Genomic DNA, 24,848 nt, shown 5'->3' with positions numbered 1-24,848 from the left:
CTATCGGTTTTGGGTTTTAGTGACTTGGGTTCTGGTCAAGTTTGGCATCGACCCCGCCGGCTATGGAATGCATTCGTTCCATATCGGTGCTGCCACTAGGGCAGCAGTGTCTGGCTCTCCGGGTCGTCTGACCTGGGGGATTGGCCTTTGGCAGACAGCTGCCTATCTAGACTATGAACAGTTAGTTGTAGTACTAGGATAGGATGTCAGGCTAAGGAGCCTTTCTCTGCTTTCTTCTGATGTCCCACCAGGGCGAAGCCGATGGCGTTGCTGTGTGGCCTCAGTAGTCTTTGGGCTGCTGAGCTGCAGCATGAATCGCCGTGGGGACCTGGCTGTTTGGAGTCAGATGGGTCAGCGTTGTCTGAATGGGGAGAAGAGGCCTGTGACGAGATGGGCTTCCTCCTGCTGCCTCCTGGGAGGGCGGTGAGGTAGACCCAGTAGCAGGGTTAGGTGAGAACGGTACCTTTATTCAGCTCAGAATAGGTAAGTGACTTTCAGCTAGTACCGTCTGCTGTACCTGGGAGAAACCGCTCCTTTTATACATTTGCGGTTCCCGCCAAAGCAAGAGCAGCCGCGTCTGAGCCAATCAGGAGCGACTTTCTGATTCTGGCTCAGACAGCGCTTTAACAAGGAACAAACTATTTACAGAGATACAACGTAGCCATTACAGGATACAACACCCCTCCCTCCTTAGTTTGGATACATCCATCACGAAAGCCATGTGACGAAGTCCTCCAATCTGCTGGGTCTCCGCGAGGCTCGCTCCGACCTGAGCAGTTCAGTTGTGTCCTCGCCACCAACGGTGGAGGTCGGCTCGCTGTTGCTCCCCCGGCGCGGCTGGGGCCTGTTTTGGGCTCCGGCCTGCTGATTCGGCCTGGCAGACACAACGCTGACTTCGGAGGAGGAAGATGGTTCGGCGTCGCTGGAGGATTCTCTGTGACCCGATAAGTCCATTTGAATGTCTATAAAATCGGGTTGCGTGTTAAAGTCTGTTGAAATGGGAGAGTCTGTGTCAGCGGTTTGCTCCAGGGAGTTTTCCATGCGTTTTCTTACGTGGTCAATGTGCCGCTTCCACATTCGACCATCCTCCAGTTTTACAATGTATGTTTTAGGAGCAGTTTGTTTAACAATAATTCCCTTCATCCAGTTTACACCTCCATCAAAAATTTTTACAAACACATTTTGACCCAAATACATTTGTCTTTCAGGGTTTACATACATTTGGTTATTTGCACAAAACCTTGGGTGTAACTTATCTAGTGGGGACCTTAGTTTCCTTCCCATTAGTAACTCAGCAGGGCTTATGTGCGTGTGAGTGTTTGGGGTAATGTGCTGGGTTAGCAAAAACTGGTCCAAATTTTGTTGTACATCTCCAGGGCCTGATCTGCGCAATGCTTCCTTTGCCACGCGAACGTAGCGTTCTGCCAAACCATTAGCCCAGGGCGAGTAAGGTGAGATGAGTGCGTGTCTGACTCCAAGACTGTCTAAGAACAATTCAAACTGCCTTGCCGTTAATTGTGGCCCATTGTCAGACACTAGGATATCAGGGCAACCATGGGTAGCAAACAGCCTGCGCAGCACCTTGATGGTGGCACTTGTGGTTATGTTGTTCATTGCTATGATTTCCACCCATTTGGAAAATGCATCCACTACTATTAAGAAGTATTGTGACCCCACTGGCCCTGCAAAATCAATATGGACCCTGGACCATGGCCCGGCAGGTTGCTCCCACTCTGCTGGAGTTGTTTTGGGGGGGTGGTGTTAGGCCGTGATTCTTGGCATGGGTCACATTTGGCTACCCAGTTTTCAATATCAGCATCCAAACCTGGCCACCATAAGTGCCCTCTGGCTAGGCCCTTCATCCTGACAATCCCAGGATGGCCCACATGTAACATTTCGAGTACTTTTACCCTTAGGCTTTTAGGAATGATCACTCTATCCCCCCACAACAGACAACCTTTTACATATGACAATTCTAGTCTTTTGGTTTTGAAGTCACACAATTCAGGTTTCACAGAGTCATTTTGCCATCCCTTAAGTACACAGTTTACCACCTGTTTAAGAATTGGATCTTGCTGCGTGTGTGCAGCCACCTCCTTTGCAGTAGTTAGTGGGTTGTCCTCGAGTTCTATCATTAAGACATCAGCAGATGGGGCAGGGTCCTCCACTAACTCTGCCATGGGGCACCTACTGAGACCATCTGCGTGGTTGATGGTTACACCCCCTTTATGGATGAGTTCGTACTGGTATCCTGAGAGGAAAAGGGCCCATCTGATTAGTCTTGGGGACATAAATGGAGGAGTAGGCTTGTTGGGGGCTAAGAGACCTAGTAAGGGTTTGTGGTCGGTAACCAATTCAAAACTCCTCCCAAAAAGGTAATTATGAAACTTCTTCACCCCTGCCACTAAAGCTAGAGCCTCCTTATCTAGTTGGCTATAATTTCTTTCAGTACTGGTCATCGTTCTGGAAAAGAAAGCAATTGGGGCCTCTGTATTATTAGGCAAAACGTGAGCCAAGACTCCTCCCACGCCGTAAGGGGAAGCGTCGCACGTTAGCCTGATGGGTAGCGAAGTACTATACTGGACTACCACACTTTTAGAAGTTAATAATTGTTTTATTTGTACAAAGGCTTCGTGTTCAGTTCTCCCCCAAGTCCAACGGGTTTCTTTCTGGAGTAAGCGGTGTAGAGGCTCTGCTGCTGTTGCCTTCTGTTTTAAAAAGACGGAGTAAAAGTTAAGAAGGCCTAAAAAAGCTTGCAATTCCGTCTTATTTTGTGGCTCTGGGGCTTCTCTAATGGCTCTCAGTTTCTCGGTCGTGGGGTGGATACCTTCCTGATCGATTTTATAACCTAGGAATTCTACACTGTTGGTTCCCCAGACGCATTTATCAGGCTTAATTCTTAACCCTTTGTCCTGAAGTCTCTGAAGTACTTCCCTTATTCTTTTGTTGAGCTGCTCTTGGTTTTCCCCTGCAATTAAGATGTCATCAAAATAGGGAATGGCCCCTTTAATCCCTGATAACAATCGTTCCATTATGCTTTGGAATATCCCTGGGGCTATGCTTACTCCAAACTGTAATCTGGTACATTTAAAGGCACCCCTGTGGGTCACAATTGTTTGCGCGTTTGCTGTCGGTTCATCGACAGGTAACTGTTGATAAGCTTGGGCGAGATCGATCTTTGCAAACCTTTTCCCTTCCCCCAGGGAGTGCAGGAGTTGTTGTACCACCGGAATGGGGTAAGGGTGATGTTGGAGGGCCTTATTTAGCGTGGATTTATAGTCAGCGCAAACTCTTAAGGAGCCATCTGGTTTTAGAGGCGTGACTATAGGTGTTTCCCATGGTCCCTGCTCCACAGGAACTAAAATGCCTTGGCTTATGAGCTTATCCAGCTGCAGGTCAAGTTTGGGGAGGAACGGAAGGGGTACCCTGCGAGGTTTAAGCCGGACAGGCGGGACCTTGGGGTCAATAGAAAACGAGATAGGGGGCCCTTTATACGATCCCAAGGTGGGGCTAAACACTTCAGGGAACTCCTGTAAAAAGTTAGGCATGCTATCACAGTTAACAGTACAAATACCAGAAATTTCAATTCCCAAAGGTTCCATCCAAGCCAACCCCAGGAGAGAGTGCTTAGCCCCTGTAACAACAATCATAGGCAGGGTACATTTAGCATTCTTAAACACGATAGGTACATTCACTTTGCCCAGAACAGAGATTATTCCCCCTTGAAAATCTCTAATTACCAATGAGGTTTGCAATAGCTCAGATTTAGATAGGCTAGGCATGTACAATTTAAGCTTTTCCCATGGCATAATGGTGTATTTAGACCCCGTGTCAAGCTCCATAGAACATGGCTTGTTGTTCAGTAGTAATGAAATTACAATCTTGCCCCCATTTTTTGTTGCCGTGTTATTCACGGAAAATTTAGTGTTACCTTTTGAGTAGTCGCGGTTAGCGGCTGAGTAGTTCTTTCGGCCCGAAAATGGAAAGGTCGGTTTTCTCGTGGTTGAGGTGTTTGATTCTGGGGCCGTTGATGGCGCGGAGCGGAGAAGGTTTCCTCCGGTGCAGCTGCTCTGCAGGCTTCGGCGATGTGGCCGCGTCGGTTGCAGCGGCGGCATATGGCATCCCAGAAGGGGCATCGTTGGCGCTGATGGTTTCCTCGGCAGCCGGCGCAGGGGGCGGCAGGGTGAGGAAATCTGTGTTGTCTCGGCTGGTCTTGCAGCAGGAAACAGCTGTCCTCGTTGCGAGCTGGTGGGCTGAGGTCGTCTGGGTCCTCGACGCGGGAAAACGTGGAGTCTATCTTTCCGATGACTTCTTGTCTTTCGTGTTCCTTCAGCTCTTTCGCAGCGGCGTCGGCGACCTCTGCAGTTTGTGCCAGCTTAATCACTGTTTGTAGGGTCGGTTCGTCTTCGGTGAGGAGTTTGTTCCTGACCGAGGCGTTTCTCATGCCGAAAACTAAGGCATCGGTGAGGCGAGCTTCCGGGTTGTCAAACTTGCATTTCGCAAGCACCGTTTGAAGTCGCGTTGCAAATTGGTTGATTGATTCCGCTTCGCGCTGAGCCATTCTGGAGAACTGGTGCCGGAAAACCATGGCTGGTTTTGTTGGCTTGAAATGGCTCGCGAGCTTGGCTTGCAGGACGTCCCAAGCGACGGATCTTGCTGGCAGCGGGTCGGTGAGAGTCTGGGCGAGGGCGCGGATTTCTGGACTGCAGTAGTTTAGGAAGATGGCCCGTCTCCGATCGGCGTCGGCGTCCCGTATTCCTGCTGCCTCGAGGAAGATCTCGAAGTTGGCTAAGTAGTCGTCCCAGGAAGTCTTCTCGGGATCGAAGAACTCAGGAGCCCGGCCGATTTGGAGGTTGTTCATGTTGCACGCGTGGTTTCTTTCGTCCATCGTCGCCAGTGAGGTAGACCCAGTGGGGGGGGGGAGTCGGGGGGCCAAGATAGAGATCTGACCCCCACTCCGTGGCAGGTTAGGGGCGGAAAACTGGGTGGTGGTTTAGCAACTGCGTCTTCTCCGTTGGGCATCTTTGGGGATGATTGACAGGTTCTCTCCAAGGGCTTGTGGTTTGAGCGACCTGAGCTATTGAGGGGAACCTGTCTTTGGGTCCTGCCCATTTAATTCCCCTTGTAGGGGTTAGCAGGTGGGACCTCCCACATGCAAGTGCATGGCAGGGTCTCAGGTGAGGGTGTGGTCCCTCACCTGGATCAGAATGGAGCTACACCCATAAGTTGCCCCGGAAGTTTTTCTGACGTCATTTTCCGCCCCGGAAGCAATTGTTTGACCCTGCAGGTCCTTTATTAGGGGTTATATATAATTATGCTAATTACGCTAATTTATTTAATTAAATTTTGCAAATTTAATTAATAAAAATGACCCAGTTTTAAATCCAGCTCTTGTGTCGTGTCGTTACTCCGCCTCTTCTGCAATAGAGTATTAACTAGATTTAATAATAACTAATAATAACTAGAATTTAGAACTTTGATTTTAAAAAGTTGGTCTACACCAGGAGTCCCCAAACTCTTAAACTCATTGATCCTCCCATGAAATTTTAGATTTTCATCAATCCCACAACATTTATTGCATGACTGCATTGGCTGCCAATTGGTTTCTGGACACAATTCAAAGTGTTAGTTATGACCTATAAAACCCTACATGGCATCGGACCAGATTACTTGGGGGACCGCCTCCTGCCACATGGATCCCAGCGACCGGTTAGGTCCCACAGAGTCGGCCTTCTCCAGGTCCTGTCAATTAGACATTGTCGCTTGGCAGGGCCTAGGGGAAGAGCCTTCTCTGTAGGTGCCCCAGCCCTCTGGAATCAACTCCCCCCAGAGATTCGTACTGCTCCCACCGCCCTTGCCTTCCGCAAGAATTTTAAAACCTATTTATGCCGTGAGGCTTGGGGTCACTAGACCCTAGCTTCTGGCCAATGAGTATGTTGTATGTTTGTTGTCTGAATCTGAATGAATGATTTTTAATGTTTTCAGGTTTTTAGAATGGTTTTTAGACTAGTTATTTATAGTAATTGGATTTCTGATGTTTCATTGTGTGTGTGTGTGTGTGTGTGTTGTGAGCCACCTCGAGTCCTTGAAGAGGGGTGGCATACAAGTCAAATAAATAAATAAATAAATGAAATGAAGGAAATAAATACTACTTTATCTAAGTAGATCAACCTGCTTGCCTGCGGAGGGTGTGAGCACTACAACACTTGAGACTTTCAAGGGGAGATTGGACTACCATTTGTTCGAAATGGCATAAGGACTCCTGCTTGAGCAGGGGGTTGGACTAGATGACTACAAGGTCCCTCCCAACTCTAATAACAAACAAACAAACAAACAAACAAACAATCTTCTCATCGTTCCTATCACCCATCTCCTCCCACTTAAGACTCTATGATTGTAACTTGTTGCTTGTATCCTTATGATTTATATTCTTTCCTAGTATGATTTGATTGCTTATTTGTAGCCTATGACTATCATTAACTATTGTACCTTATGATTCATGATGAGCGTATCTTTTCTTTTTACGTACACTGAGAGCATATGCACCAAAGACAAATTCCTTGTGTGTCCAATCACATTTGGCCAAGAAAGAATTCCAAAACTAAATTTAATAATGCTAGAAATAATGAGAACAGTACAGTTAGTTCTCAACATGATCTCAATAGGGACCAGTATTTCTGTTGTATGGCCAGACCAGATTTTATACCCATTTTTACCAGGTTTGTTAAATAAGTCACATTGGCTATTAAGTGAATAACATGGTCATTAAATGAATTTAGCTTCCCCAAACGACATTTTTCGTTGGAAACCAGCTGGGAAGGTCAATATCATGATCACATGATTGCAGGACATTGCAATCAGTTGTAATTGTGAGCCGATTGCCAAGTACCTAAATTGTGATAACATGATTGCAGGCTCTCCAATGGTGTGTTGTAAATCACAAGTTGTAAAGACATTTTATAAATAACTTTTCTGCAGCCATTGTAACTTTCATTAACTGTCTTTAAGTGAATTGTCATAAGTTGAGGACCACTTCTAATGAATAGTTCCATCAACTCTTGGAGGTCAATACAAATCACTCTGGAGAACACTGGTCCCAATTGTCTGTGAAAAAGGTCAAGCTAAGTGGTTCACCACTAGACTTCAGGCTAGAAAGAGCAGCAGCTTTAAAAACGGAATGTGTCCGTATTTGCATCTAGGTACTGTACTCTAATGCGGTGGTCCCCAAACCTTTCTGGCTCTGTGGACCGCCATCAGCAGCAGAGGGAGGAGGGAATGGCTTCATGCACATGTGTACCACTTGTGCAAATACAGCTTCTTATGCGGCTCAGTTCCCAACAGGCTGCAGCCCAGCATCGTGCCATGATCCAGGGATTGGGGACCCCTGCTCTCATATCTTTTAGGTCAAGTTGCACAATTTGTTCCTCAAAAATGAAAGAGAGCACAAAAAAAGAAAATAATCTGAGGAAGCTCAGGTTAGCATGTGTCAAATATATAAGGACAATAGAATAATGAAATGGAAGAAAGATGCAATTGAAGCATGGGCTGAAATTTTACCTATGTCAGAGAGTGCAGATTGACTTTCAAAAGTCAAGGCTCATCATCTTCTGTATGTACTTTTTCTAATCTCTACCCTGTCTTTTGCCTGTCTGGAAATGAATGCCAATAGGATTCTCTACTCAGGAAATTGTATATGGGTCAGCTTGGACACTAAGCAACAATTTGACAAGGAAGAGATTAGGGTTCAAATGTTTATTTCTAAAGTTGCATTTGCTAGTGTTGCTGTATTTGGAACATCAAAGTATGTGAATTAAGAGAGGAGTTTTGGTCTAATCAAGTATAGCATATCTTGAGATTATTAGATGCCTGAATGTAATTCTGGAGAAAATAATATATGTAAGCACAACTGCTGTTGCTGAATGGAGATAAATTATGAAAAGACACATGTTATCTTGCCACCAGGGACAATACTTTTCTCTACTTTGTTTCCCAGCACTTGAAACTGTTAAGTGATATGGCAGAAACTTTACAAAAACAATGGTGGCAATAGAATTTTAAAGGCTTTTGAATTAATAAAAGAAGTAAAAATCAATAAGAGGGAGAAAAATGAGGGGGGGGGGAAGAGAATAAGAGTGCCTGGAAAGTGTCTTCACTATATTTAAGGGTTTTGCTATTAGATTTGAGCAATACGATTTTTGAGAGTTGCAAAAGAAGACTCTAGGGAACATCTGTGTTTGATTTCCAGAGTCTGGAACAGATTAGTCTAGATTCCTGGTTCCCAATGTGGGCCCCACGCCCCACAGGGAGGCAATTTCATTTTTAATGGGGGGCCATTGGAACCTTGTTTAAACCTAGTTAATGACCTTTTAGGCTTCCTCCGCGTGAGTAGTTCACTTTTTGAATAATAAGAATTATATGTCGGGGGAGGGGGGGAGAGGCCTCAGGATTATAGAGATGCTTAGGTGCGGCATGGCCATAAAAGGTTGGGAACCACTGGTCTAGATTAAGTGAAATTTTTTTGCAGGTGTTGCATAGCATGATGTCCAGAGCACAGATTCAAGCTTAATATTAACCGCACCAAACTGGACTGTAAAAAATATGACTTTAGCAATCGAGTTGTCGAAGCGTGGAACTCACTACCGGACTCCGTAGTATCATCCCCTAACCCCAAACACTTTACCCTTAGACTATCTACGGTTGACCCCACCAGGTTCCTAAGAGGTCAGTAAGGGGCGTACATAAGTGCACCAGAGTGCCTACCGTCCTCTGTCCTATAGTCTCTCCTATATCTCATATATCTTCTCTTCTATCTTTTCTATCCATTATATCTCTTCTCTCTCTTCTATTTTCTGCTATTCTCTCTACTTATATTTTACTCCTATATACATTCTATACACTCTTTGATACATTCTATATATATCCTCTATTATTATTGTGTATTATTGTGTATTGGACAAAACAAACAAACAAATAAACAAATAAATATCAGGCATATTTAGATGGCAAAATTCTGGACAACCACCAAATCTGGATCAAATATGTTTAGGTTATCTATTGGTCTTCTAGATTTTTGCTGCGCCAAATGCAGTTTGCAATACATTGGGTTTGGAAGGTTTTATAAGCCAATGTCCATTGCGTACTACCCCTGATTCAGCCCATGTTCATTTGTATATATGTTGTACATTTTACTCATGAAAAATATCTCTATGCATGCAATCACCTGGCTGTGGGAACTTACTCCTGATCTCCATGAATTGTTCAAGGATTCGGCATTTAGTCTTAGGTATAAAGGCCAGCAGCAGAAGGCAAACAACTAGCAGTCTCATTCCTTTCAAGTTCTTTTCCCCCCACTCTTCAAAGCACTTTGATATCTGATTTAAACAAAGGGGGGAAAAGGTGACCTATAACAACAGGGAACAAAAAGTAGGTTATTGGCCTCATATAAGAAAAGGACTCCTGAAAAGATAGTTTTAGTAAAGTACAGAGTCATTGCAAAATTCTACAAGAGCAAAACAAGTTTGAATGTCGAATTTCAATTAAAAAACAAACCCTTCCTGAAAAAATTACATCTTGGTACTCAAATCTGTTTGCCACTAAAATTCTCATCAAACTGATGGTCCATTGTTTTGATTGCTTAAGTACCTGTAAATTGCTTTCAGCTTTGGGTTGTTTCTTTTTAGATTCACATTCTAAATATAATTTTTTAATTATTGTATTTCAGTCTGAATTTACTTTGTGATTTCTTAAAGTCAAACTAACCTTCACATTCATGTCTGGAATTTTTAGAAATAAAATGGGGTGTTTCTTTAACTTTTACCCCCTTTTTGATGAAAATGAACTTTTGAAGCTGATTTTCATGGAAAACTTTAGGAAGAAAATAATCAAAGCACACTTTATTCCACTCCACCCTAGATTCCACTGCTGTACCTTTAGTATTCCGAGCTGAACTTATAGAATCATGCAATTCATCTCATGTCTATTTTGGCCCAGCATCAGAAAGCTCATTGACCCTGCCTTTTTTCAACAGAAGTGTTTTTCTAATTCTCCTTTTATGAGTTCTAAAGACTTTCTTACTTATTTCTATTTCTATACTTCCCAACTCATATTGGAGGGCACACAAGGCGTTGTCCTGTCAGTTCCTGTGTGCATATGCCCACTAGCTGGCTGATTTTTGGCCTTGGGGAAGGCCATTTTGTCCTCCGAAGGCTTCAGGGAAGGTTCCCTGAAGCCCAGGAGTGCAAAAACAGCCCTTCCCCTGAAATTCTGTCAAACCAGAAGTTCAGGGAGAAAACAGACTTCCGGTTTGCCCATTGTGCTGCTTTTCATACTCTGGGGCTATAGGAAGTTTCTGTAAAGGCTCTGGAGTGCGAAAAACAGCCCAACAGGCAAACAGGAAATCAGTTTTTCCAAACTTCCAGTTTGCCCATTTGCCTGTTTTTTTCACTATCCTAAGTTTCAGTGAAGCCTGTGCGCTTGCGCGGGGATGTGGGGGAGAATTGTATGCATGAGTAGGGGCAGCACAGGTGTCTATGCACATGTGTGTGTGGGAGAGAGTGGGTGTGGGCATTTGAGCATATGCTGCCCTAGGGACTCAGAGTGGCTCACAGCAAAATAAATATGGATCAATATAAAAAACAGTACAATTAAAAATAATTGAAGCCATCCATACATTCATGGGTTGATCTGCTTCACTGAATTGACATGGGTGGAGATATATAGCTGAGTGTCATCAGCATATTGCTGAAATCTCGTCCCATGTCATTGGATGATCTCACCAGTGGTTTCATGTAGATGTTAAATAGTAGGGGAGAGAGAGGACAGTGCCCTGAGGCACCTCGAAGACAAGGGGTGAATCAGGCCTGAAGCCCTATTAGAAAGGGTCTAGATAATCTGTTTCCTCCAACAACTGGAGGAGCTATCTATCATGTCTAGCTTGGCATAATCAAGAAACAAATCAGAGTTTATCCTTTAAACAATTTTTGTAATTGTTTTCCACTTTTAAGTTGCAGTGAAACATGTTTTTGCATGTGTTCAACACAATTTCTCAATGTTTAGCAATCCTTGCTAAAGGATTATGATTAGTTCTTTCTTTATTACTGCTTTAAAACAAGTGAATATTTCAAAGTTTTATTCCCCTTTGAAGATACATACTGTTGATGAAACTTACCAGGTTTAACGTCCTCTAAAAATGTACTGTTTCTGCTATTCTCACCCTATTGTGTTTAAAAAATGAAATACAGTGGTATCCCTACTTAAGAATGCCTCTACTTAAGAACTTTTCTAGATAAGAACTGGGTGTTCAATATTTTTTTTGCCTCTTTTTAAGAACCATTTTTTACTTAAGACCCCAAGCCCAGAAAAATTTCCCAGGAAATTTGAGAGCGGCATGAAGGCCCGGCCAGTTTCCTACCATACCCCCTTTAGTCCTGGCCATCTCGGGCTTTTCTGGGCTACCAGAGGAGCCTTTCGGTGGCGCTTAAGGTTTGGGCAGTCCAGAGTGAACAAAGTATTTTCCTTTCTCTGGATGCTTGGGGAGGGAATAAACCTCTGCCAGTCCCCAGGGAAAAGAAACGCTCCCTTCGCTCTGGGCAGCCCAGAGCAAATGGAGCATTTTCCTTTCCCTGGGTGCATGGAGATGGAATAAACCACTTAACTGTGGTGACTCCTTCATGCTGCCTCCCACACCCCCGGCACGAGGTTGCCTCCCAGAGCGTCTGGGCGTGGAAAGGCAAAAGGGGGTACTTCACCCCGGCTGGATCAACTCAGCTTCAGCCAAACCGAGGAATCACCACAGTGAAGGAATTAAGTTCTTAAGTAGAGGTATCACTGTAGTAGCAATAATTCCACTACTTCTTATTATAGTCTATGACCAAATATTTTTTCAAATTCAGTCTCATCCTTAAAGTAGTTTGAATTGAATCTGTGTATTACTGAATGTTGAAATGCAAAACTAAAACTAAATTTCACCTGTCAATTTACCTATGGACTCAAGTTGGTGTAATAATAAATAGTGGGCTTGATTTTGTCAATGATTAGTTGGATAATTTTATCCAAGTCCTGTTTTTTTCCTCCAGTACTTCCAAGTCTTTTTCATTTTCAATAGCAACCAGTTTTGCCCATGCCCATCCAGCCACCCAACTTGCTGTTTGCCTAGAGTCATCTTTGGCTGTGTCTCTCCCTCCATCCCTTGCTGTCTTTATATATCAAACACTCTTAGTGATCACTCACTAAGGTATCTACAGCTAGACTGAATATTTTATCTTTTGTAATTTGACTGTTCACATTCTTTTTGCTTGCACAAGAAAATATTATGTACATATTTAATATTTGCTTGAGCTAATTACCGCTCACCATTCATAAATGTAAATATTTATTAAGCAAATATTTCCCTATTATTTGAACTAATTCGTCCCATTTAGAATCAAAGGTAACTGTTTTCCAAAGAATAGGAAGAAATAACTGTGTAAATTTGTTATATGTATATTAAATCTCATGGCTTATAATAAAATAGATAAAAATGAAATAAAGGCATAATATAAATTAAAATATTCTATTGTCAAAAAACCCTTACAAAATTATCTCGCAATTATTTAAATCTTTTTATGGCATCATCTAAATTAAATAAATAAATAAATAGCCCCTATAGTGGCTGTAGGTAAATCATTATCTCTTTTAAGAGGAAACAAAATGAATGGAAAATTGAGATCCAGTCTGTTTTATAGTGGAATCCACTAGCAAACTGGAAGTAAGTTGGTTTCTTTAAACATTAGTTTCCAAACTGGAAAACTAGGATAACATGATCTACATTTATTACTTATTGAATAAGTTGTCTTTTGAACACATTAAGAACACTGGAATAATTGAACTGAAATAAGCACACTGGAAATTGTCTCATCTACAATGTTCTTTATAAGCAATGCCACTACCAGTATTTTGTTTAAAAACCAATGGAATTGAAAAACAGGAAGTTACTACATTAGTAGAATACAATAGCAAACAATTAGTAATAGTCAAATGAACTTGCTTATAATGCACACAAAAATACAAAGACATACAAACCCTAAAAAACTAGACAATACAGTGGGAAAAATGGATCTGGAAGGTGATTTTATTTAGCATTTCCCCCAATAAATTGAATGGGCTCCTGAGAACATGCATGCCATGCTTTATTTTGCTTTCCTTATTCCCACCTTTCCCAAAAGCAGACATTTATAGAGCTGACAGACTGCACTGAAGGCAATACTCACTTATCTGTCAAGGGGACTGGAGAGTGGCACATCCAGGTTATGCCTTCAGTGGTCAGGCTCAGTGCAAGCTGGTGGTCCTTTCCCCCTTTTTATGTCTTCCTTTTGTATATGCATGGCAGCCTCTGACATCAGCATTGGGACAGGGCATCTCAACAGGCTCTTCCCTCCTCCCTTTACAACTTCAGCTCTTTTCCCTCAAGTCAAGGAAGGAGGTTTTCTTATTCTGAACTACTTTCCTCCTTTAAACAAATGAGGTAGAGAACTGGGAAACTAGATTGATTGTATGCCTTCACCGAGATTTTACAAGTTTGAGATATTCTGAAAGATCATTTTGATTATCAAAATACAATATTGATATTTATTTTATTTCTATAGTCACCTATTTTAATCCAATGCCTCTTGGGCATGTACAATTCTAAAACAATTAAAAACATTTAAAATTTAAAACACCAATTTTCAACCTCCCTCCCTTTCTTCTGACTCTATTGATTCTGCATCTGACTTAATCTATGAGCCTCTAATGTTGATCTGTTTGTATTTTATGTCCAGTTAAGATACATTGTATAAATAAAAGAAGTAAAACAAAATGGCACATTTTGCTCTGAATTTTGAAATTTCTAGTTCTGATTGAAATGTAGTTCTTGGACACGGCTGTGTCAGATGCACATAGAGAAGCATTCAGTGACATTGAACCTAAGAGGCAGGTTGACATTATGGACAACTTCCTCCTAATTGATTTTCAGCTCTGCATATGTGGACCTCAGAGCTGTTCTTTTGGATGGAAAACCATATACAACAGTAACTTGTCTTCCTAGGGTTTTTCATCTTGGAGGTAGATGTGCAATGTGCAGCCTCCAACTGTAATAGGGACAGTTGATATCCTAGAAATTGAAAACTTATGGTTCTGCTGTCACTAATGAAACACAATAACAGGAAAAAAAAACTGGTAGCGACCTGCTGGTGACGAAAAATCATGGATCTAGTTCAATCAGTGCCAGTCTATGGCACAACCATCTTTTTGATTTTTTTTCTTCTGAGCATGCACAGAAGTTGAATTTATTTATTTATTTATTTATTTATTTGATTTGTATGCCGCCCCTCTCCACAGACTCGGGGCGGCTCACAACAGTGATAAAACAATATACAATGACAAATCTAATATTTAAAGCCTAAAATAACAAATCTAACATTAAAAGTCTAAAAGCCCCATTATTTAAAAATCATACACACAAACATACCATACATAAAACTACATAGGCAAGGGAAGATATCTCAGTTCCCCTATGCCTGAAGGCAGAGGTTGGTTTTAAGAAGTTTACGAAAGGCAAGAAGGGTGGGGGAAATTCTAATCTCTGGGGGGAGCTGGTTCCAGAGGGTTGGGGCCACCACAGAGAAGGCTCTTCCCCTGGGTCCCACCAGACGACATTGTTTAGTCGACGGGACCCGGAGAAGGCCAACTCTGTGGGACCTAACTGGCCGCTGGGATTCGGACGGCAGAAGGCGGTCTCACAGATATTCTGGTCCGGTGCCATGAAGGGCTTTATAGGTCATAACCAACACTTTGAATTGTGACTGGAAACTGATCAGCAACCAACGCAGACTGCGGAGTGTTGGGGTAACATGGGCATACCTAGGGAAGCCCATGATTGCTCTCGCAGCTGCATTTTGCATGATCTGAAGTTTCTGAACACTCTTCAATGGTAGCCCCATGTAGAGAGCGTTACAGTAGTCAAACCTCGAGGTGATGTGGGCATGAGTGACTGTGAGCAGTGACTCCCGGTCCAAGTAGGGCTGCAACTGGTGCACCAGGCGAACCTGGGCAAACGCCCCCCTCGCCACAGCCAAAAGATGGTTCTCTAATGTCAGCTGTGGATCGACGATGCCCAAATTGCAGACCCTCTCTGAGTGGGTCAACAATTCCCCCCTCAGGGTGAGGGACAGACAGATGGAATTGTCCTTGGGAGGCAAAACCCACAGCATATCCGTCTTATCAGGGTTGAGTTGGAGTCTGTTGACACCCATCCAGACCCCAACAGCCTCCAGGCACAGAGTTCCAGCACTGTGCATGAAGTCGCCATCTTGTTTTTGGCTTTTTTTTTTTTAAATTGCCACTGTGCATGCGTGTTCACACAGCATGGAAGCAAACTGGCAGTGAGGTCAGTTAGAACCCACCCGTTGTCAACCTTGGAGCCATCTTTGAGCATCTTCAGGGTTGCAGCAGTGAGGCTGGCTTAAGCTGTGGGAGAAGGGGAAGTAGATTGCTGGGGGAATGTGTAGCCAAAATAAGATTCTTTCTTTTGGAAACCAAGGAAACTCTCCCCAGCATCTGGCGGGCTGTGGTTGGGAGGCATCTGGGATGCAGAGAGAGACCTGATTGGGGCATGTGATGGTTGTGAATGATGGGGGGGGGGGGAAAGAGAATTTGGATTTTGAACTGGTGGGGAAAACCTGGGGAACCTCAGTTGGGTTTTCACCAGCTGTGCCAATATGACATGCCTAATAAATCTATACTTTTAGAAATCCTGCCTCAGAGTTTTGATTTCATTCAGGCTGTTACTTGAAACCCTGACAAATACATTCTGGTTTCTGTTCCAATGTAATACAGGATTCCATATAACTTCTCAGAATAGCTACCTTATCTTCAACCTGAGAAACTCCTTTAGTTCTTCAAATGGGGAATTTTTTCTATTCAAATTGCATTTCTCTTCACCCAGCATGGTGGGTTACATGAAGGGGCCATACATCTCCCTCTTCCTGTTTGTTATGATGGTGGGTTGTATATGCTATAACTAAATATGGGTATTTTAAATTTCCCTAATCATAAAAAATATCAATATATCTCTTTGGTTTCCAGTGTTCCATTTATTTATTTATTTATTTTTAAATCTCATTTTTTTTAAAAAGTAAAAGACTAGTTTGTCAGTGATTGGACAAGCAAACTCTTTGATCAATATGGAATAATGAAATTTACATTTTTGTTTTACCCCCAAATAATATCAGATAGCGTGTACAATAAATGAAAATGATGTCCATGTATCTGCGCTAACAGATAGGGCTCCTCCTATTATTTGCAGGTATCAGTAATTACATGTAAATATCCAGAAAATCAGAAAATGCCAAGAAATTGGTCAGCTGCCCATTATCTTATGGATTCCCTTACGCTTTATGTAATGAGGTGCTAGAACTGTGGGTTGGATCTTTCAATGAAATTCCTATTGTTTTATGGTTCACTGATTTGCCTTGGACAAACTAGATTATAAACCTCATCGTATATATAACATAGGACCATTGTAAATCAAAATACTTGAGAAGAATTGGGGAGCAGGGTCTCATGACCACAGCACCAGGATATTTCCCCCTCTCCTGGGAAATGTCCCCAAGTCCCATTGTCCTGCAGGGAGAGTGATGCATGGGACACTGCCAGAGGCCTGGCAGGGGCCAGCATGCCCTACTGGATGAATTGGCTTGTCTCGCACTGGCTGTGGTGAAGCCGGACAGGCAGCCATGTCGGTTCCGACACAGCTGCGGAGACTATGCAACGCCAGGAGGATAGCCAAATGATTCCATCTGGAAAGAGAATTGGAAGACTTGCAGAGGGAAGAAGAGATTTTTCTGTCTATGGTGGTAAGCGGAGAGTGCCCAAATGGTATTTTAGACTTTTGTTTCTCGCTTGGTTGCTGGACGGAGTTAAAATGGCCTGGGATTAAAGAAGGCAGGTAACATGTGCAAAGTGGCATTTTAGTGAAAGCTTCTAAGGTAGCAAAATTGCCCATGATTTGGATTATTTTTAACTACCTAATTGGTTTTCTTCGAAATTCGCCCTTGGGAATTTTTAACTTTTGTTGTGGAATCCTTATCTTTCCTTTCTTCTATAAACAAAGAACAATGTAAATCCGGAATTAGCAGCAAAAGAGTTATTCAGAACTATTCAGAGTTTTCCTGATCCAGTTTTGCAGTTCCAATTAATATGAATTTGCAATTATATTAATACATGTGTACATTATGTAACACATCAGAAAATGATCTACTTTTAAAGATACCGTATTTTTTGGAGTACAAGACACACCTTTTACCTCCCTAAAAGAGGCTGAAAATTTGGGTGTGTCTTATACGAATGAAGCTTTTTTCAACCCTAATCAGGGGATAAAATAATGTGAAGCCGAACAGACTAAGTGCGCTAACCAGATGAATACCTAGTAGGTAGATTTCCCCCCCCCTATTTTCCTCCCCCAAAACTAAGGTGCCTCTTATACTCTGGAAAATGTAGTAACAACATCTAGAAGAAGCTTAAACTGTGTCTACAATAACCTCTCAGTAGAAATTAGACTACTGATTTAGAACAGAGATGGTATGCTGCTGGTTCAGGTGATATTGATAGCACCGACTATGGGTGGACCTGGCCCCCCACCCAGATGTAATGTCATCCTATGTAGCCACATTTTTGTGTCTAGGTGCATGCGCGAGTGGCAGGTGTGAGCATGCATGTGAAGCTGTGTGCATGTGTGGAGAGCTATTTTAATATAATTTCTTGTGGGAAGCTAGAGCTATTAATCACAAAACAGCATCTTATCCCAACTACCTGGTGCTTTCTTTCTATGAAAAAATTCATAACAGGAGGTTCACAACAATATTAAGTACAAGTGATAATGACAGCAACTACTCTCCCAAGCAAATTGGAAAAATGTAGTTCTAAGCTTTCTCAGCCCAGGATTTCAAGTCTGGTTGTATAAGATATTCTATTGTGAGTAGAGGAATGGAGAGCTCTTCTAGTAAACTATCTCTAGACACTTTCTGATGTATTTATGTCTGATATACAGTGTGAGTTCCAGACAGATGAGCTGTATTCAAGGATTGGTCTGTTTAGTATGCTCTGATTAGTAGTGTGATATTACCAGAAAAGACGCTACATAAGATTAGGTTAACAGCTCTTGAAGCCTTTTTGGTGATGTAGTTGCAATGGGCTTTGGCGCTTAGGTCATTTGACATGAGTATTCCAAGATTTTTGACAGAGTGAGGATCATCTGCAAGGTCTTGTTTATTCAGCTTGTATTTGGTGCTCTGATTCTTTTTGCCAATGTGCAGGATAGAGTATTTGTTGGTTGAGATTTGGTGTTGCCAGATATTTGACCATTCTGACACAAAGTCAAGGAGGGTAGCAGTGTTGTCGGTGGTGTTGAAGAGTTTTACATCATTGGTGAAGAAAACACAGACATTTGTTGTATATATATATTTTTTATTATTTTATATGACTTACAAACATTTAGACATCAAACAATACAACATTAAACATTTACACTTGATATATTTACAAGATTTTTTTTTTAACAATTCTATTTACTATACCTTTTTCTTAATTTCCACCCAGTTGTGAATTTTTCCCCACACTTTGTAATAGTCCTTATTTTGTTGGTTTTGAATTTCGTATGTTAATTTGCTAAATTTGGCGCAGTCTAATATTTTTTTAATTACCGTTTCTTTGTTTGGAATCTTATCTTGTTTCCAGACTTGTGCATATGCTAAACTTGCAGCAGTAAGTAAGTGATTTATTAAGTAGTAATTTTCTTTGCTATGTTTACCTCTAATTATGCCTAATAAATACATTTCCGGTTTTATTTCAATTTTATAGCCCAATATTTCTTCCATCCATGCCCTAATTTGAGTCCAAATTTTTTTTGCTTCGTTACATTGCCACCATATATGGTAGTATGTTCCCACTTCTTTTTTACACTTCCAACATTTGTTACTAATGTTTACATTCATTTTGGCTAGGCGCGCTGGCGCATAATGCCATCGGAAGAACATTTTATAAAGATTTTCTTTATATGGTGTTGACAAAGTCATCTTATAATTAACTGACCATAGTTTTTCCCAGTCTTCTAGCTGAATTGCATATCCAAAGTTAGTCATCCAAGATATCATGTTAGGTTTAACAATTTCTTCGATGTTTTCATAGTTTAATAGATAAATATACATTTTGGTTATAAATTTTTTGTCAGATCCTGTCAATATTTTGTCTATTTCATTTAGTTTATTACATATTCCGAATTTTACCAAGTCCCTTTTATATCTGCTTTGAATTTGGTAATATGGAAGCCACAAAGGTCATTTATATAGAGTATAAAAAGTGTTGGTCCTAATATGCTGCCTTGGGGCACACTGCTGTTAACAGGAATGGGATTAGATAGGGCACTCCCTATTTTGACCACTTGTCAGTTTGACAGGAAAGCAATTATCCAGTCATTTAGGGGTCCAGAGATGCCATAGGATTTTAGTTTCAGAAGTAGTTTATCATGAATTCAGTCGAATGCTTTACAGAAGTCTATATAAATTGCGTCTATTGATTTGCCCTGGTCAAGTTTTGAGGTCCATATGTTTTTGCAATGTAGTAGTTGTAGATTGCAGGATAATTTTTTCCTGAAATTGAATTGCTTGTTTGAAAGTAGGTTGTTAGTTTCTAGGTGGAGGGTAATGGGTTGGTTTATGATTGATTCCATGACTTTGCATGTGATGCAGCATAGAGAGATTGGTCTGTAGTTTTCTACTAGACTGGGATCTCCTTTTTTGAAGATGAGGATGACTGTGGCTGATGACCCTAGGTTTGGTAAGGAACTGGTCCTGTAGGACTTTTCAAAGATTATGCTTAGTGGTTCAGCTATGGCTGTGGAGAGCTTATTTAGGAAGTATGCACATAGTCTATCAGTTTTGATTTACAGGGAAGGTTTTAGGCCACATAGTGCTTTTTCAACATTATCTTTAGTGAAGTCCATTTGTATTAAATCATTGTGAATATTTGTGGTATGACTAAGGAATTGAGCCGTTGTGGTATGACTAAGGTATGAGCTGTTGCTGTTTACAAAGACTGAGCCAAGGAATGTGTCAAAAAGGGTAGCTTTGATTGTTTCATCATAGCATTCTTTGTTGTTGGGTCCTTTTAGTGGTGGGAGGAGTCTCGAGTCCTTGAGTTTACGAAGTTGTAGAAGGCGCGGTTGGATTTTGTGTGAAGGTTTTCCTCTTGTTTATTTTATTTATTTATTTATTTATTGGATTTGTATGCCGCCCCTCTCCGTAGACTTGGGGCGGCTAACAACAGTAATAAAAACAGCATATAAAACTGTGCTAGTTGGAGCATTCTGTCTTTATTTGGTGGCATATATTCTTGTAGCAGTTTTTGAAGTTAGCTACATAGCCCGCTATGTTTTTTCACCAGAAAGATTTTTTAAATTGTAGTTTACTTATTGATATGGGTAGTTTAACATAACCTGTTATGAAATAGATGAACATCTAATAAATGATGTATTTCTATATTTTTAAACATTTGAATTTGGCATTACAATCTTACCTTCTTTTCTGGTTAAGGTCCTTCCCATGGGCTGCTGGCTTTAATGCTCCCCAAGCATACGATTTTCCATGTCCAGCAAGGGAACTTGGAGGCAAGAATCCCCACACCCCCACCCAGGAAATCTACCCTGCAGTTTCAGAGAAAATGCTGGAAAAACTCTCTAACATTTGTCCTCATCGAGGACTGAGCTAATTGGCTCTGTTTTTCACATCCCAAAGAATTGGACCCGAGGCAGCAGTGATCTCAAGGCTTTAGGTAATTAATCAGACAATCAGAGCAGTAAAAAAAACCCTTCTCTCTCAAGTGAGGAAGGAAAGAGGTACATTTTGCTGTGGGGAACACAAACCATAAATTTATAATGCAGGCTACCTGGCTATATTTCTAAATCAAGATAAAAGCGGATGTGTGAGATGTACAGAGTGAGTATAATGTCTGCCTAAAGGAACACATTACGTAGGGTTACCTTATCCTTTTTGTTAAGCTATGGTTGTTTTGGAACGAAGTCCTGCCAATATGTATGGATGTGGGGTGTGGGTATCTTTTCCTTCAAAATCCCTTGTCCCATAATTGCTTTATTTGAAAAAACATAGCTCTTAAAAAAGAATAACGAAACTGCACATAACACAGACTTTTCTTCCTGATTGCATCAATGAAATTAATTTACATTAACTGGAAGAGATCTGGACACATAACGGTTGATGAGAACATAGTAATGAAAGATAGCTTACAGGAGGCATTAAAAGTTCAGGAAACTGAAAAGTCACAGCTGTAACTGTAAATGCCTTCTAATTTGGTTATTTACTGAAAATAATTCAGCAAAGATTTACTAGTGTTAAAATTTTAGAATTTTTTTGGTCTGAACTCAAGATTCTTTCTTAGCTTGGGAAAAACAATCAGATAAACAGATATAAAATTCACATTTTTAGTTTCTTTATGCATCTTTAGCTATGCTAATAAAATAGGTATGTATTATAACTAATTGCCACATAAATATTAGGGCCATCAACACTTTAGATTTGATTTCAAAAGACTACGTGGCCAAAGGCATAATTATAGCACCCCTCTACAATTGTTTAAAGCGGCCGTATGATTTTTAAAAAAAACTATGGCTTTTAGTCGCAGAAAGTTGCTGTATTAGGGAAGAAGAGTGGAGGGGTGAAGAGCCCTTCACTCCTCCACTCGAAACAGAATACCCTATGAAAATAGACTAACAATACTGAGTCTAGAAAGCTTAGAACTACGACGCCTAAAACACGATCTAAGTATTGCCCACAAGATCATATGCTGCAATGTCCTGCCTGTCAATGACTACTTCAGCTTCAACCACAACAACACAAGAGCACGCAACAAATTCAAACTTAATGTTAACCGCTCCAAACTTGACTGTAAAATATATGACTTTAACAATCGACTTGTCGAAGCGTGGAACTCATTACCGGACTCAGTAGTGTCAACCCCTAATCCCCAACATTTTTCCCTTAGACTATCCACGATTGACCTCTCCAGATTCCTAAGAGGTCAGTAAGGGGCGTACATAAGTTCACCAGTGTGCATTTCGTCCCCTGTCCAATTGTCTCTCCTTTATCTCATATATCTTTTCTTCCTTTCATATATCTTCTCCTCTTATTTTTATATCTTTTCTTCTATCCTTTTCTTTATATATATTACTACATGTCTATTCTCTTCAATATGTATTGTGTATTGGACAAATATAAAATAAAAAATAAAATTTGCATCCCCATGTGCTTCAAAACATTTTGTGAGTCATATTTGAAGCACAGCACAGCCCTAAATAAACATGTTGTAAATATAGTTTGGATACAATTATATTAAGACTCAAAATTATGCCATTTGATCACATTGGAATAAAGACGCTCAACCACTTTTGATAGAAAATGCCTGAACTTCGCATTTCTATCATGAAACAAATTCTAAGAATGATTGCTTGATATATATGAATGTTGCCAACAAGAGGTTTTATTTCAGAGAATTCAGTAATATCTTAATTTTCTGAGTCTGTATTCATACATGTCACAAATTTTGAAGTTGTATATGAAACTCACCATGTTAAATATTTGGTACCCCCAACTTTCATAGAAATTCAAATTTTAGAGTTTGAAATTATAATTCTAGATTTAAAGTACAATATGAAAAAAGAAGGGAGGCCGGGGGGGGGGGCACTAAAGCATCCCCATGATATTTGACAAGGATGAATGACTATGGGGTTACTGCAGCCATTGTAACTTTGAAAAAAGGGCCGTATATAATTTTGGGGTGCCTGTTGCAACTTTGAACATTCATTGTAGCCTGCCGTATCTCAAGGACTATCTGCATTATGTTGTCTTGAAATGGGTGAAGGATCTTAAGTCCTAGGATCCTAGGAGCCGCCCTGAGTTTTCGGAGAGGCAGCATATAAGTCTAATTAAGTATTATTATTAATTATTATTTATTATTATTATTAAATATTTATTATTATTAAATATTTGTTGTTGTTATTATTATTATTATTATTATTATTATTATTATTATCTACTGTATATAAAATGATGAAAAATGCTAGCAAAAATCGTAATGCATTGGGGGTCTGGATGGGTGTCAACATACTCAAACTCAACCCTGATAAGACGGAGTGGCTGTGGGTTTTGCCACCCATGGACAATTTCATCTGTCTGTCCATCACCGTGGGGGAGGAACTATTGACCCCCTCAGAGAGGGTTCGCAAGTTGGCTGTCCTCCTCGATCCACAGCTAACATTAGAAAACCATCTTTCAGCTGTGGCGAGGGGGGTATTTGCCCAGGTTCGCCTGGTGCACCAGTTGCGGCCCTATTTGGACCGGGAGTCACTGCTCAGTCACTCATGTCCTAATCACTTTGAGGTTCGACTACTGCAACGCTCTCTACATGGGGCTACCTTTGAAGTGTTCGGAAACTTCAGATCGTGCAAAATGCAGCTGCGAGAGCAATCATGGGCTTACCTAGGTATGCCCATGTTACACCAACACTCTGCAGTCTGCATTGGCTGCCAATCGGTTTCCGGTCACAATTCAAAGTGTTGGTTATGACCTATAAAGCCCTTCATGGCATCGGGCCAGAATATCTCCGAGACCGCCTTCTGCCGTACGAATCCCAGCGTCCGGTTAGGTCCAACAGAGTTGGCCTTCTCCGGGTCCTGTCGACTAAACAATGTCGTCTGGTGGGACCCAGGGGAAGAGCCCTCTCTGTGGTGGCCACGACCCTCTGGAACTAGCTCCCCCCAGAGATTAAAACTGCCCCCACCTTCCTTGCCTTTCGTTAACTTCTTAAAACCCACCTTTGCCGCCAGGCATGGGGGAATTGAGATATCTCCCCCGGGGCTATACAGTTTATGCATGGTATATTTGTATGTATGTTTCTTTTTAATAAGGGGTTTTTAGCGATTTTTAACTATTAGATTTGTTTATATTGTATTATTACTGTTGTGAGCCGCCCTGAGTCTACGGAGAGGGGCGCATACAAATCTAATAAATAATAATAATAAATAATAATAATAATAAAGAACGCTTTAAATATTTATGAGCACATTTGTCGGTGCATGTCAGCCCCACTAGGTAAGCCAAACCAAGAAATCAAGTCCACAGAAAGACTAGAACCATTTCTATTAAATTGCTGAAGTAGCAGAATCTTGCATGTCTGATTGCATTATGCCTCCTTCTCCTTGAATTAAGCAGATGTCTGCCTGTATCATTTTACAATTCTATCTTGTTCTGGACTTCAAAAATGCTTTAGTCCCTTTTTCCTTTTTCAATAGATCCTGCGAATATCTGACGTCATCTTTCTTACTCATGCATTTTGGATTATAAAATTTGACACCATACTCAACAACCCCCTTTCCCACTGGTTCAGTGTCTCATTCTTATGCAAGATTTTGAGGACACATAATCCTAGCATAAAATGAGGGAAGTCTATATTACCATGATATACATTTCAGGAGTTATAATCCAGTGGTCAACAGAATTATGTTTTTACTAGACAAAATTGTTTCCCTCTATTTATTAGGCTGATTAATTAGTTTTGCAAAGTCTTTCTGAATCTTTTTTTAAAACAAATAGAACATGCAAATTTAATTCAAAAAGTGTAAGCTACCTGCAGGAATTATTGATTTTTCTACATTGTAAAATAAATCAAACCCCTCTCCTTATGATTTAGTAATAACAGCATGACATGAATCTTGGGTAGTTCCAAGCAATACAATACAACACAATATGTATATATGGGACCAATAA

The 24,848-nt window shown here is 41.0% G+C and overlaps 1 protein-coding gene across 3 annotated transcripts in view; it reads right to left on the bottom strand.

Moving 5' to 3' along the window:
- MLPH (melanophilin) overlaps positions 1–24,848 on the bottom strand; it is a 162,736-nt gene that overhangs the window by 4,648 nt on the left and 133,240 nt on the right. The gene's annotated exons all lie outside the window — the stretch shown is intronic.

This window comes from Erythrolamprus reginae, chromosome 1, assembly GCF_031021105.1.
Source record: "Erythrolamprus reginae isolate rEryReg1 chromosome 1, rEryReg1.hap1, whole genome shotgun sequence".
Classification (NCBI taxonomy): Eukaryota; Metazoa; Chordata; class Lepidosauria; order Squamata; family Dipsadidae; genus Erythrolamprus; species Erythrolamprus reginae.
The sequence above is the reverse complement of the archived record's forward strand: the minus strand, read 5'-3'. Positions and strand labels throughout refer to the sequence as shown.